This window comes from Balaenoptera acutorostrata, chromosome 18 (genome assembly GCF_949987535.1).
Source record: "Balaenoptera acutorostrata chromosome 18, mBalAcu1.1, whole genome shotgun sequence".
In the NCBI taxonomy this organism is placed as follows: Eukaryota; Metazoa; Chordata; class Mammalia; order Artiodactyla; family Balaenopteridae; genus Balaenoptera; species Balaenoptera acutorostrata.
In genome coordinates, this window is record NC_080081.1 from 11,635,648 (window position 1) to 11,650,347 (window position 14,700).

Below are 14,700 nucleotides of genomic sequence, written 5' to 3' on the forward strand. Positions count from 1 at the left end.
GTTAGCAACACTGAACAATGTAGGTCACCTGCTTTACTTGACCAAGACTCGACCTGACTGTTTTGTCTCTAATAGGGTAGTTTTCCCCAAATTTGTCTTGTGTCCCCAAGTGAAAATTTCAGGAAGTGGTCTGTCCTTTATTTTGCCATGAAGTATTAAAAATTACCTGTGTGTTAAAAAAAAAAAATGTTTCATACAGTCTATAATAGTGCTAATAGAACTATAGCATGAGCCACATATGTAATTTTAAATTTTCTTGTAGCCAAATTAAAGTAAAATAGATAGGTGTAATTTATTTTAGTAATATAGTTTTAACCCAATATTTCCAAAAGTATCATCATTTTAGCATTTAATCCTTATAAAATATCAAGGTGTTACACATTCTTTTATTCATACTAAGTCTTTGAAATTTGGTGTCTGTTTTACACCTATCACACATCTAAATTCAGGATAGTCACACGTGGCTAGTAGCTACTGTAGTGAACGGTGCAGGTCTATAACCTTACATATTCCATAGCTGAAACACCTCAAACCAGAAAGTTGTCATTTTGGTGGGTGAGTCATTGGATGGGGTGGGGAGGAAATGCATGATGTAAGTTTAAGGTTGGGTTTTCCTTGTGAAGATCATGTCCTTGAAGTATTTGGAGGTAACGTAAATGAGATTCTACCTAATGGCATTAAAACCTCGCATTCAAACCTGATTCTTCGGAAAGATTTAATATTTTGGAGTATGATTTGTAATGTACTTGATATGGAAAATGAATATCCTTCAGGAAAGGGCTCTGCCTTTTCTCTCTCCCCCGTGAGATCACGGAGCCTGGGCAGTTCAGTGTAGCTTACGTTTCCAGATCTCAGAGCAGGGCAGAAAGCCTCAGATTTCTGTCCTTGCTGGAGGTGTGCAGGCTGAAGCATCACAGTGTAGAGCAGTGTTGTGCATTTCTCATACAAAGAGAAGTGGAAGCATTAGGGGAGCGCTTCCTGTTCTGGAACTCCGAAATTCCATCACGTGTCTTGCTAGCGGGTGATGGGAAAGGTCCTGGGCTTGGGGCCAGGAGACCCACGGGTCACCATCTGTGAGACCTTTGTTAATTCATGTAACCCCTCTGAGCTTCAGTTTCCCCATCTGTGAAATGGTGATGATACACCATAAGAATTTTGGGGAGGTTTAACGAGAAGATATATGTGTGATCCAGCAAAGGCATGTTTATGTTGTAGGGACTAAAATTCTCCTGTATCTGAATGACACTTAGCTATGTATGATCCTCATGACCACCATTTGGTGAGGTCCTGCTCTGTACCAGGCACTGTATATTGAAACCCTTCAATAACCTTGTGATAAAGATAAGAGAAATTGGTACTTTTCCCATTTTCAGATGTGGATATGGAGATTTAGTAACTTGTCTCAAGGCCACACAAACAAGGAGTCGAGCTAGGATTCTTTTTTTCTTTTTTTTTTTAGAAAGCTCCCTTACGTATGTATGTATGTATGTATTTATTTATTTTTGGCTGCATTGGGTCTTCATTGCTGCGCACGGGCTTTCTCTAGTTGCGGTGAGCGGGGACTACTCTTCGTTGTGGTGCGCAGCCTTCTCATTGCGGCGGCTTCTCTTGTTGCGGAGCATGGGTTCTAGGCATATGGGCTTCAGTGGTTGTGGCACGCCAGCTCAGTAGTTGTGGCTCGCAGGCTCTGGGCCCGTGGGCTCAGTAGTTGTGGCGCACGGGCTTAGTTGCTCCACAGCATGTGGGATCTTCCCGGACCAAGGCTTGAACCCGTGTCGCCTGCATTGGCAGGCGGATTCTTAACCACTGTGCCACCAGGGAAGTCCCTTGAGCTAGGATTTTTAAAAAATACTTTTTAATATGAAATTCTCAAACACACACAAAGGTAGGTAGACTAGTAGAGTAGTTCTCTAACTTGGGTGGCATCACAATCACACACAGATCACAATCAGATTGCGTGACCCTGCCCCCAGAATTTCTGATTCAGTGGGTCTGGGGTGAATGTGCATTTCTAAAAAGTTCCAGGCGGCGCTGATGCTGCTAGTCTGGGACCATGCTTTGAGAAACACTGGACTGATATAAGGAATCCCCATCCACCTGTCGCCACCTCCCAACAGTAGTAACTATTTTGGGGACCAGGACTTCAATCCTAACTCCCCACACCTGCCCTTGGTGATCTCTGAACTGCCTTTCTGGTGATGACATGCTCAGAAACTCCTGTGAACCAGAAATGTGTTATGAATTCCATCCCCCGCCACCAATATTTTCAGATAAGTAGCTTAAAGTAGGTTGTTTGGAAATCTGACTAAATCTGGCTTTTCGAGCCCTTTAGCCTAATTACTTAACCTCTTTATTTCAGAGTTTCAAAAATAACTTTTATCGACATAGGAAGAATTAAAAATTTCAGGCCATAATGCTAAAAAAAAGGGGAGGGAGATTATTGGTTGGAACAGAGTCTGTAGTATAGATTTAAGATAGAGTCATTTAGGCCCCTACCGTGGTGCATCTCTTTCTCTTTTGCTTTCATCATCACTTTTCACATGTGAAAAAATGGCGGCCAGAATTAGCCGCTGGGCTGGATGTGTGTGTGAGAGATCCTTGCAGAGATGTTCCTCAGGCGCTCCGCCTGATCTCTCCCTTCTCACACCCTTCTTTACCCCTCTTAGGCTCATGCCCTGTGTCAGGATAGAAAGAAGACACTTGTGGTGCTGTCTGCAAGGGTGGTCCCTCCTCCACTCAGCTCTCTCCTTGTGCTCCAGAGGCACGGGGCATAAGAGGAAGCCCCCTAGATCCCTTGTTCTCTCTGGCACCCCCATTGAGCACAGCTGACTAAATACAAGCAGTTATGCAGGTTTTTGTTAACTGGTATTATTATCTTCATTATTATCTCAATTCCCATTACATTTTCTAGATGCTATTGACTTGACAGTTTTTCATAGAGTCTTTAATTCTGTTCATTTTAGTAATGGGATAATAATTTTGGAAAACCAGTTATTTATAAAAATGACAAATACAAAACCCATACACTTATCCTTCCATTAAATTGATTGATTTTGAGCGTCCAAGTATTGCTCATACTGACATGCCTGATTAAATAAAATCTCTCAGTGACAAGTTCTCTCATTTGAGTGCTCTTTTTAGTACTGTGTAAAAAGGGAATTCAGCATCTTATCAGTGTTTATAATATAAAAAACTATATTCACAAGTGTGTCATTCTTGGTGTTAGTCTGTTCTGAGTGTAACACCACATTTCAGCATGAGAAATATATTTAGATGTGTACAAGTCTGGTGTTCATTATGCGTTCTTCTAAACATTCTCCGGTTCATCAGCTGTTATGGTTTAATGCTCAGGTTTGAGCTTTCTTCTCAGTCCAAGCTTAGATAGGGCTCCCTTTTATCTCCAGTTTTCTATAGCACGTGCTTGTGCATGTTGTCAGTGAACATGCAAAATTTAAAATGTAGAGGCTTAGAAGAAGAACAGGGACCAAGGAAGAGCATGGTCCGGGGGTCAGGAGACCTGGGATTCAGGCCCAGCTTTGCCGGCAACTCTTTCCGGGACCTTAGGACAGTCACCTAACTCCCATCCATGCTCCCAGGTGTCTCTGTCTGTAAGACGAGAGGGCTAGAGCAGATAATCTCAGGTTCTGATGTTTGCACAATTGTAGTTCTAGTATTACTGAACCTCCTGCTCCTTTTAAACATGCATGATTCTGAACAGCTGCTGAGACCATTGTTCCTACACACACTGATGCAGTCTGGAGAAGAACATGTATTGCTGAAGGAGAATGTGATCATATGTTGATTACCATGGTCTCCTAAGTTCTAATGTCCTGGGTTAAGGGAAGAAGACCATGTGTATTACAAGGAGATGGGAGGCATTTTCCACGGCTGGAAGATGTATGGACCTAGTTTTATGTCTCTCAGTCTTCACTGGTTTGCTGGCTTCCTTAGGGCCCTTCACAACATAGCCCACCTGCCACTGTGGCCTCATCTTTCACCACAAGCTGTAGTCTAAGGGTGGCTTTGAGACATGTGGGTACCCCAGGTGAGCTAATCATTGGGACGACCTCAAACACAGTCTATTCATGGGACTTCCCTCGTGGTGCAGTGGTTAAGAATCTGCCTGCCAATGCTGGGGACACGGGTTCGAGCCCTGGTCCAGGAAGATCCCACATGCCGCAGAGCAACTAAGTCCGTGCACCACAACTACTGAGCCTGCGCTCTGGAGCCCGCGAGCCACAATTTACTGAGCTCGCGTGCCACAACTGCTGAGCCTGCGTGCCGCAACTACTGAAGCCTGCGCACCTGGAGCCCGTGCTCCGCAACAAGAGAAGCCACCGCAATGAGAAGCCCGTGTGCTGCAACTAGAGAAAGCCTGCGCTCAGCAATGAAGACCCAACACAGCCAAAAATAAACAAATAATTTTAAAAAAAACCAAAAGACATGCTGTTTAGATAGTTGTTTATTTAAGAGGGGGGACTGAGGGCTGCCTGGGGCAGAGGTGAAATGGGACCCCTTGTGCAGAGCTGTTCGTCTCTGACTCCAGTGTTCCCACCTATTCAGAGAAACCGAGGCCCTACGGGTAACTATCCATCGTTTCTTAAGCATATCCATTCCAGGAGTTCCGCTGCCAACTTCAGGCGGCTTGTTCATGTGTTCTTTGCAGCCGCGTCGAGCACCCTTTCAGAAAGGAGTTCTCATAAATGTAGTTTTCTGCATCACATTGGATTTCCAGTGATGCAGGCACTGGTGCCCCAAGCCCTTGGCCAGCTGCCAGCTGCTCCCTTCATGCAGCGCTGCCCAGCTGTTCTGAACTGCCCGCTGCTTCCTGAACTCACCCTGCTCAGAGGGGATCGACCAGGCCCTGGAAGAGACTCCAGCAACTTCCTATTCATGACTTTGTGTTTTCTTTAACCCCTTCCCTCTTCGATTGTACAGATTTCAGGCCCCACAAAATCTGGTTCCATCCGTGAGCGCACTCCCTGGCTTCTCCGTTTTCTCTGCCAGGAGCCCCCAGTCCACCCTGAATCCTGGCTGACTTGTTCAGCTCTTATACTCGGCCCTGACCGCCTCCTTTAGGAAGCACCCGCGTTGTTGGGCCCCTTTGCACACTGAGTGCCTGTGCTATGCCAGGTGCTGTTCAGGGGCGGGACAAAGCAGAAATAATATAGATACAGTAAATACAATAGCACTCTTTGCCCTCATGGAGCTTGTAATCTAACTGGAGCGGGAGGGGGAGGGGAGTCAGGTTCATTCTAGTGGGTCAGATGCCACTCCTGGGTTCCCGTTGCTGTGATTCTGCCCGGGATTGTTCACACTTCCCTCTGGATTGTGAGCTTTCTGGGGTGGGGGCTGTGTCCTTTATATCTCAGTGTCCCAAAGACCTGGCACAACGCTCATGGATAGGCTCAGTGACAATCTGTGGAGAGAAGGAACATATAACTGCTAATAGCATTTGCACATGAGGAAGCGGGGCAGCTGCTAATTTCCTGTGCCCACCCTAATTATAGGAAGCTGAGGATTTTTCCTTCAAATCTGACAACTTCAAGAAGTTCCCGGTGGGAGTATAGAGTGAGTGAGAGTCGTGTGCAAGACGGTAGTGCAGAAAGGCTCGGGGGCCACAGTGATTAACATCTGGTTGCAGAAGCCCTTTCCTCCTTACTGCAAGCCGTCCCCCTCCCCAGCGACAGTGCTGGGGTCCTGTTGGCAACGTTGAGAAGTGCACCATTTTGAAAATGGGACTCAGTTCCACGAGGGATTTTTATCTCAGCTGGTCGAGTAGCTTTTATAGCTCTGAAGATAAATCAAGGAAGTCCTAAATTCTTCATAAGCAGAAGCGACGCATTTCTCATTTCTTAAAATAGAGTGCTCCAAGAGCTGCCATTTCCTTAGTTTGCTATTTCAAGAAGTGGCATTCAGGGTTTCAGCTTGTGCTAACATTTAATTACCAGGCACACAAAGGCAAGAAATGACTAGAAAGTTCACGGGAAGCTATCATGTCAGAGGGAAGAGCAATAGAATCAGAAAGCCTTTTTGTTTAGCTCTTCCCATGGTTTTTGAGGCTTCATACATGTTTGGCCAACGCTGAACTCATTTGTGGGCTGATGCTCTCCAGTTCTGCTGGATTCCAGGGGAATCTCATTTTCTTGGTGCTCAGAAGATCCCCTGACTTCTGATTGCCTGTGGATCTGGAATTTCAATTTGCGTGGTTGTTGAGCAGCCAGACGCAGAGCAGCAAATGCTGTAGGAAGGACTGAGTTCAGAGAGGCTCAGAGGGAGATTGACGGGAGGGCACGTGGATCATGCCCTTTGGCGCCCCTGAGAGCCACGTGATCACTGGAGGCTCGCCTGCTGCCCGCTGCTTTGACCAGCAGATGGGGACTGGTGGCCTTGGTGTCAGTGGCTCACCTGTGCCCATGATGTCCCTTGAGATGGAGGTGCTTCTCCCCACCATCTGGTCACATGGCCCTGGCCTCAGGCTGTTCCTGTGGGTCTCTTCCAAGGAAGCCAAGGCTTTGATTCTTTGATAGAAAACCGTCTGTGGGCCCTGGTGACTCTGCTCCATCTTCCGCCCTGAGGAAGCACCACACAACCCTCGATGAGCAGCGTCCCTTGGGATTTACCCCCCGCCCCCCCCTTTTCTCCTCCTCAGTGTTGGACCCTGCTGCTCTCATGGAGCTGCCCTCATGGGGGGGTGGGTCTAAAGTGCTTCTGTGTGCACCCCGACCCCCCAGCTGTCCTCAGTCCTTCCTGACACAAACTTCATCGATACTCAATTCAGTTTATAACGTAAGCGTCTATTTGGGTTTTCTTTGGGCTCAGTCCCTGAATTCCACTGTCATCTCTATTTATTATTATATATTAATAGTTTTCTCTGCGTTCGGCCTTTTGTGTTTCCTTTTTTGGTGAGAGTCCCTGCCACTGTTGTCTGTTTAATTTAATATGTTCCTGGAGGATAGAGGAAAGTTTTTGTAAACAGATTGGTAAAATTGAATGTATGTGTAGCACCCACTCAAAAACAAAAAACTAAGATTACTGTCATGCAAGCAGCATATTTAATAATAATAATAATGGTTACATTTATTTTGTGCCTACTGTTTGCCAGGCTGTGTCGAACATTAACTCAACGAGGCCCAATAACAACCTCACGTAACTGCACAGCTCAGCTTTCTTAACCACTGTACCATAGATTGCCTTCAACTCGATCAATATCTGTGTGGCATATATGGCCCTATCAGGGCAGATCCAGGTTTTCTGAGCAGTGAAGCTTAGAATTTTGGGGACTTTTAAGAAAAATAATTAAAAGTTATAAATATAAAATTTATAAATACAAAATTTGGCCTGGAAGTGAATATTTTAGAATTTGAATTTAGAATAATTTAGAATTTGAAAAGAAGTCACAACAAATTACAAAATTTAAAAAGCCAAATTATCAACATCGGAAATACAGGAAAACAACACATTTTTATCAATGAGTCTCTTGACACACCTCAGTAATAACTTTCTTCCCGGCATTTTTTGGCTTCATACTCCTGTTACCTCTCATATGATCATGATTTTGTATCATCATTCTGTGTGGCAAGGATAGGTCATTCAATCTTTCCTGTAGCAAGGTTAGTCGAACTTTGTATTTTATTAATCATAGCTTAGAAAAGTTTCTTCTAGCTCTGCAACATTTGGTAACATCACATAAGCTTTTAGGATTGGATAAACCTCTGTTAGGTTTCCTCTGTGCAGGAGCTGTGTGATTTGGGGGCATTCTCAGTTTGCGCAATGACTAATCTCAAGCACCTCCTAGCAGTTCTGGCCCAAGCACCTTGGGATGTGCCTGTATTGCAATATGGCCCCTGTGTTGCACCTCGTATCGATTTGCCTATGTGACACTGGGTGGACCGACATAGTGGGCCATGTTCCTGTAAATCTTCCTAAACCAGGATGCCAGGCAGCAGTTGAACTCAACAGGGACGTGTGTGGGGCCTGGAGAGGGGTCTGTGCAAGTGAGGGGCAAGCATCAGCTGTCTTAATGACAGTCACTGTGTCTCTGGGTCCTGGGCTAGATGCTGCGGGAGCACAGAGATAAGGAGACCCGGCCCTGTCTCAAGGCACTGATGGTGGAGGAGATGAGCTGTCCGTGGGTCCTTTCAATGCAAGGCGGAAGGAGCTGCACCCTAGGACTGCCACTAACCCAGATGCAGTGGGCAGAGGCGGGACAGGCTGCCTTTTAACGGGCTGAGGTGGTGCCCCAGTTATATGGCCATGCACTGCATGCCCTGGGGCTAGAGCAACTGCGCTTTAACTTTTTTGGCATCTCTGCCTCTGTCAGATTTGCTTTTTTAGAGGAAGGATTCTGCTGCTGAAATAAAACATCTTTGGACCTCTGCCTGAAGGGCTGTAGGACTCTGACAGGTGTATCGGTGTGGGGAGCGACAGGAGCAGGCCTGTCAGAGACAGTGAACCACATTGCTTGTGTCATGGGCGCACGGGGCTAGAGATGTGAACCTGTGCATCTGCCTGCCCAAGGAGGGCTGCGCTTTCACGTTAAGGAGTTCAAAACCTTGCTCACCTGAAGAATTCTCATTCTTCCCATAGCACTCGTGAAGCAGCACTTCCTTGGTGAAGTGAGGAGACGTTGCAGCCCGTGGACAGTAATTGACACCACCTCCCGCCCTAGCTCTGCGTTAGCGTCTGCCCGCACCTCTTGCTGTGCTGAACTAGGTGTTCCCGAGCCTGCTTGCCCCACTAGTCCGGGGTTTCTGTGACTCAGTTCCATGGCTATTCTCCAGGGAAGGACAACCCTCCCCCCAAAACTGGGTATCACATTTAGAAAGTAATGTGTATATACGTTTCTGGGGGGAGGGGGCCCATGGTCTCAAAGGGGTCTGTAACCCCAAGGAGGTTAGGGAGCTCAACACTGGGCTTGTTCCTCGTTCATACCTAAGTTTACAAATTCCAGCACAGTTCCTGGGTCATCCTGATAGACCAGGGGTTCTTCAGAATCCCTTGGAGAGCTTGTTCAAGCATGGTCGCCATTCCTGGAGTTTCTGACTCAGGCTTGGGATGGGGCCTCAGAACTTACATCTGTGTGAGCTTCCCAAGTGATGCTGATGGTGCTGTTCCTGGGACCCCACTTTGAGAACCGCTGTTGTAGACTCTTGTGGACTGAAAGTACCACGGTCCTCTCCCTGTCTGATTTCACAGTAACCGAGAACTGAACGTTCATAGATAAGGACTTTTAACCTCCAAACGGGGGAGAAAGCTGAAGGACTCGTGTATAGATTGAGTTACATGTTTTACACACTATAAATGCACGGTACATGCACTGTACATGTTCTCAATGCCCTAGACTCGGGAGCTGGCCAAGCCCCATCGTGCTTAGGGAGACACAGTGTCCTGGAATATTGAAAATTCAAACTGGTAAATGTGCAGGGTTCTGAAACCTGGTAGTTCTGATGGCCTAGGAGCAGTTCTAGGAGTATTGACCATTCATCAATTTGGGTAATTCTGGACCCAGATTTTTTTTCTTTTGAATATAAAAAATCAAGAACTTGTATGTAAATTATCTCAATAGAAAAAAAAAAAATAGCTCTTTGTATAATCAGGCCTCATAAGATGGCTGCTCTCTTGCTGTCTTGTACATCCCCTGCCCGATCCTGTCCTGCGTCACCCTTACTTTATGCACATGATTGCCTCCCTCTCCTAAGCTGACGGTTTAGTCAGTAACTACCTATGTGATTGGTCCGAGAGTGACTGTTGTAGCCCTGGGACTAGACCAGCTCCAGTGTGTTTGGTCATCAACAGGAAACCGCAGCCCTCACCATGGTTGCTAGCCCAAAGAGCTGCAGGGGGACGTGTTCCAGCAGTCCCCCTGGCAACCGAGGAGCCCTTCTGATGTCATGCCCCCATAACTGATAGCCTCCTCCTCCCCTGTATAGCGAAGATTGCTGTCGTGTCCTGCCTGCCGTCAGCTGTACTTGGTCAGGTGTCGCTCTGGGACTTCGGCCTCTGGCTTGTAAGATTCCCTGTTCAGTAAATCGTTGATGTCTGTGTCGCCGACTCCGGGTTCTTTCTTTGGCCTCATGGCCGGGCAGTTGCAAGGATTGCAGGACTCTGGGGTGCAGCCCGACACTCTTGGAGTTATGTCACCAGGAGAAGCATTGAACTTAGGTGTGTTGAGATGGCTTTAAAGCCAAGGCCACGTGCCAGCTCTGTGCTAATAACGCCTCCTTCTTCTGAACCAGGACCAGGGGACTGGCAGTCTGATAATTAACCTAACTTCACTTTGCTGTTAGTGGACATTCCTGTTGCCAGTGATGCTGCGGGCCAGTTTCCTACACTAGTGCGCTGTCCCCCACACTTGTGACCAGCTGGAAGAGCTTAGTGGAGCTGAAGAACACTGAACAGCTGTAACCAGTGAATCATCAGTTTAAAGAAGAGTGGAAAATAGGCGATTGTGCTCTTGACTCATAGTTTGGTAGATACAGGCCCGCCTCAAGTCTCCCAAGCCCCTCTCTTCTGTCATTTCTTTCTGTCTTCTTTTTCTGTCTTTATCTTGCCCTTATGTTTCCTCCATCCCTGCATCTTCTACCTCCGCCCCGCCTAGGTGTCGGTCACTTTTGTCTCTTTCTCTCCCCCATCTCCTTCTTGACCCTTTTCTCTTCTTTCTTCACCAGTCTTCCTTCTCAGCCTTTCTCCTGTGATAGTTTCTTTCTTTCTTCCTCCTGAAATCCACATGTAGAGTCCACATTGTGCCAGTTATTCGTGTTTGAAGCAAGAGCTTTTTGCCTTGTTCTTAACTTAGGTAGCAGGTGAGTCGCTCTGCGTTGGCCCCTTTTCCTTGGAGTCAGTGGTCCTGTCGGGGACAGTGCTCCCTGCAGCTGCCGAAGACCTCTGCCCAGTCAGGTCTCCAGGAGTCACTTCGTTGAGCAACTTAAGGGTTTGCACAAGTTTCAAATCTTCCCAGTCCTGGAGTCCCGAAGACCAGAGAAGACGTGTTATTCTTCTCTGAGATTTCCTGTATTTCTCATTCTTCCCTGAGATTTCCCTTATGTCATTCTTCTATGGGCTTTCCTGGTTAACGTGCATCATCAGTCTTTAACAGAAACGCTGGCTTATAAACTCTCCACAGGCGTGCCATGGTTGAGCATTGGTGAGCACAGACCCTTAACAAGGCAGCCTGGAGAAGGAAGAGTTCTGATTGATAGAAGACTGGGTTCTAGCCCCGTCTGCTGGCTACTTGGGACGCTCAGGCAGTCAGCTCAATTTGTGATCCTCAGTTTCCAGCCTCAGTCAAACGGAGTGACGTTTCCATGCCTACCTTTTAGTGGTGTTAAAAGATAAACTGAGGCATATTAAACACTTCAAGAGTTTATTTGAGCAAAAATCGATTCAAATTGGGCAACACCCAATTCCCAGTGGTGGGGAACACTCTGATGATAGGAGCTGGGGAGAGACTTAACATAAAGAAGAGTGCAGAAGCAAAGAAAGGAATAATTGATTGGCACTAGCGTGAAGCCTAGTCGGCTGTTTGCGCTGGGTTGTCCTTAGTGTTTTGATTTCATTAACCTTGAGGCATATACAGGCTTACATTTCAGTTTGCTTACGTAGACTGCCACCTCATTGCATTAGAGCCACCTCAGACTGATGGCCTCCTTGTTTAATTAATTTAACAGTGGATTAAGTGTGATCATCTGTGTGAAAACACCTCAAAAATTAACAGTGGCCCACAAAAGCAAGGTAATCCTAATACCTACAATGTTACATTAAATACTGCCAAGATACCGTCAGGGGAAAACAGTAGTTCATCTAATTAACAAAAGCGTTATTTGGTATGCTAAATAGCAAAACTGATTTATATAACTGAATATGTTACTGATTTATATAACTGAATATGTAACTGAATATGTTTGTTGTTTTCATTCACTAAACCTTTAAGAAATCCAAGTTCAGTCAAATGGTGGGAAGTGTCATTAAATGCACTTAAGAAGCTGTAAACATTGTCTGTATCAGTCCAGAGGCAGAAAACACATCAGTTGATTGAACATGGAAAATTAATATAGAGAATTATTAAATTGGTAAAAGGGGATCAACTACTAGGGAGTAAGGGTAACTCTAAAGCATGGATCAGCAAACTATGGCCCGTGGGCCAAATCTGGCTGTTGTACTGCCCCTCCCCCTGCCATGCCAGTTTTATTGAGATGTTGACGTAACATCACTGGGTTGCCTGTTTTTGTAAATAGAGTTTGATTGTAACACTGCTGTGCCCATTTATTGACTATGCCTGCTTTTGCTCTGCAACAGCAGAGTTTACTAGTTACGACAGAAACTGTAAGTCAGCCAAAATATTTGCTCTCTGGCTCTTCACAGAAAACGTTTGCCAACCCCTGCCCTAAGAATACAAGCCTAGTCTATCCAGGGAGCAGAGACCCAAGGAAAGCACAAACTTGGAAGAGCCGCACAACCCCCGCCTGCCCCGCTCCCCCCCCAAACCTGCACCCAAGGCTAAGATTCAGGCCTAGGTGGAGGGAGTGTGGCCCTGGTCTCTGGACAGTGGAGAAGTCAGTCTGCTGAGGATCTGTGGGCTGGAGGCTGGGAACCACCTCCTGGGGTGCCTGTGCAACTTCTGCAGGGTGTGTGCCCCTGGGTCTCTCCCAGAAAGCCCCCAGTGGCTGCTGGGCTATAGGAACAAAGCAAAAAACCCAAAAACCAAGGAACAATTCCAGAACACTGGAGCCTGAGAAAAGCCCCTTTCTCAGCAGTGTCCCCGCAGCACCCTCTGCTAACCAGGGCTAACACTGCGGCAGTTTTCTGAGAAAGCAGTCTGACCTTACCCTGTGGCCTGGAGGGAGTGGAGCTGATGCTCTGTGCCGAGGGGCTGGAAGGGGAGGTACCCAGCTGAGGATTCCCCTGGGCGAGCTGGTGCCTGTGGAGGTGCCCAGGGCTGCAAAACTAGGTCACCCGCTCTGGGCTTCGCTGGCTGCCGTCATGTGCTGGACACGATACGGGGCAGGGGAGAGCGCAGTGTCCGTTCCATCCTGCAGTCTTTCTCCTTCTGACCTCCTTGTAATGGAAGTTTAGCTTTCAGAATCCTGAGCTCTGTCACTGTAGAAAGCTCTGTGCCTTTTTGGATTTTATTAGGAATATAGTCATGGTTCCTAAAGAAAATGTTATTGATTGTGACATTGATCCATTTTGCCAACAGGCACCTGTAGATTGATTACTATATACAACATAACAAACTAAAATAAAGGAAGAAATGATTGAAGTTGAAATAAAATATTTTGGAGAATACTTTTATTTTCTGTGTCAGTTCTAAAAAATAATTACTTGTGTAAATCTTTTTTTTGGCCTCTTTTGAATGTAAAAACAGTTTAACATTACAAATATTTTAGAGGAAGAAATTACCTACACTTTTACAAGATAGCTTTAATTTTTTTGATTGTGTATATTTTTAATCTCCGTCCATAAACGTGTACTATTACCCAGTTATAATAATTGTGCACTTGTTTGAGCACTGTGTTTTTTCCTCAGCATATCATGACGTCATGTAGAGTCTACTTAAATCAAGTAATTGAAGTTAAATATGAACATTTTATTCTTATATTGGGCAGAGCAAGCTGACTGCTTCGTCAAGAAACTTGAGAACCTCATTGGCATAACACAGTAGATGCTTTAGTTCTTGTTCTCAGGCTATCTCAGTGCCTGTTTCAAGCAGACAGCCTTTCTGCAAGGTGATTCAGGATCCAAACTCCTTTCGTCTTGGGGCTTCACCCTTTCCTCAGGCCTCCTGAGTCCACTGCTGGATCCTGTGCATGCTGCTGGCACAGGCTGCTTAAACAACAGATATTTATTTCTCATAGTCCTGGAGACTGGGAAGTCTAAGATCAAGGCACTGGCAGATTCAGTGTTTGGTGAGGGTCCACTTCCTGGTTCGTGGATGCTGTCTTCTTGCTGTGTGCTCGCATGGTGGAAGGGACGAGAGAGCTGTTGGAGGTCTCTCTTATATGGACACTAATCCCATTCATGAGGGTTCCACCCTCATTACCTGATCACCTCCCAAAAGCCTCATTTCCTAATCCCATTATTTTTCAGGGTTAGGTTTCAACATATGAGTTTTCAGGACACAAGCGTTCAGTCTATAGCAGAGGCTTTTATGAGCCAGGCTTGGCAGCGACCACATCCCTTCCAGTCACACGCCGTTGGCCAGAAGACAGTCACATGACCACACTAACCATGGGGAGGCTGGGAAATGTAGTCCAGCTCTATTTGGAAGGAAAAGAGACAGATTTTGGGAACACACAGAAGACTCAGTTACAATTCCTGATTTAGATGGCACATACCAGATGTTTCTAATATATTTCCTATCTGTATATGAATTGTATTTTAATATGTAGAGGATTTGTTGAAATTGTGTTATCAGATGATTTTTTTATTAATTTCAAAAATAATCTTGCAGTAATGAATTTATTGATATAATGAATTTACTTCTGATAAGTGTGTGTGTGTGCGTGCGCACGCGCACGTGTGCCTTTTTTAGCACTTGGCATACTGTGCTGTAGTTAGTTGAATATGTATCTTTATCCTCGACTTAGCCCAGTTAGTGCCTTGCATGTGGGAAGTGATCACTGAACACTGTGGCCATGACTAGAACTAGATGAGATTTTTACTGAGAATAACTTTGGAAATAGCTAGAAAAGGCATATT

General features: G+C 45.9%; 1 protein-coding gene across 17 annotated transcripts in view; it reads left to right on the forward strand.

Annotated features, from left to right (window-relative positions):
• The window catches only part of DOCK9 (dedicator of cytokinesis 9), a 283,640-nt gene that overhangs the window by 114,648 nt on the left and 154,292 nt on the right, over window positions 1–14,700 (forward strand). The gene's annotated exons all lie outside the window — the stretch shown is intronic.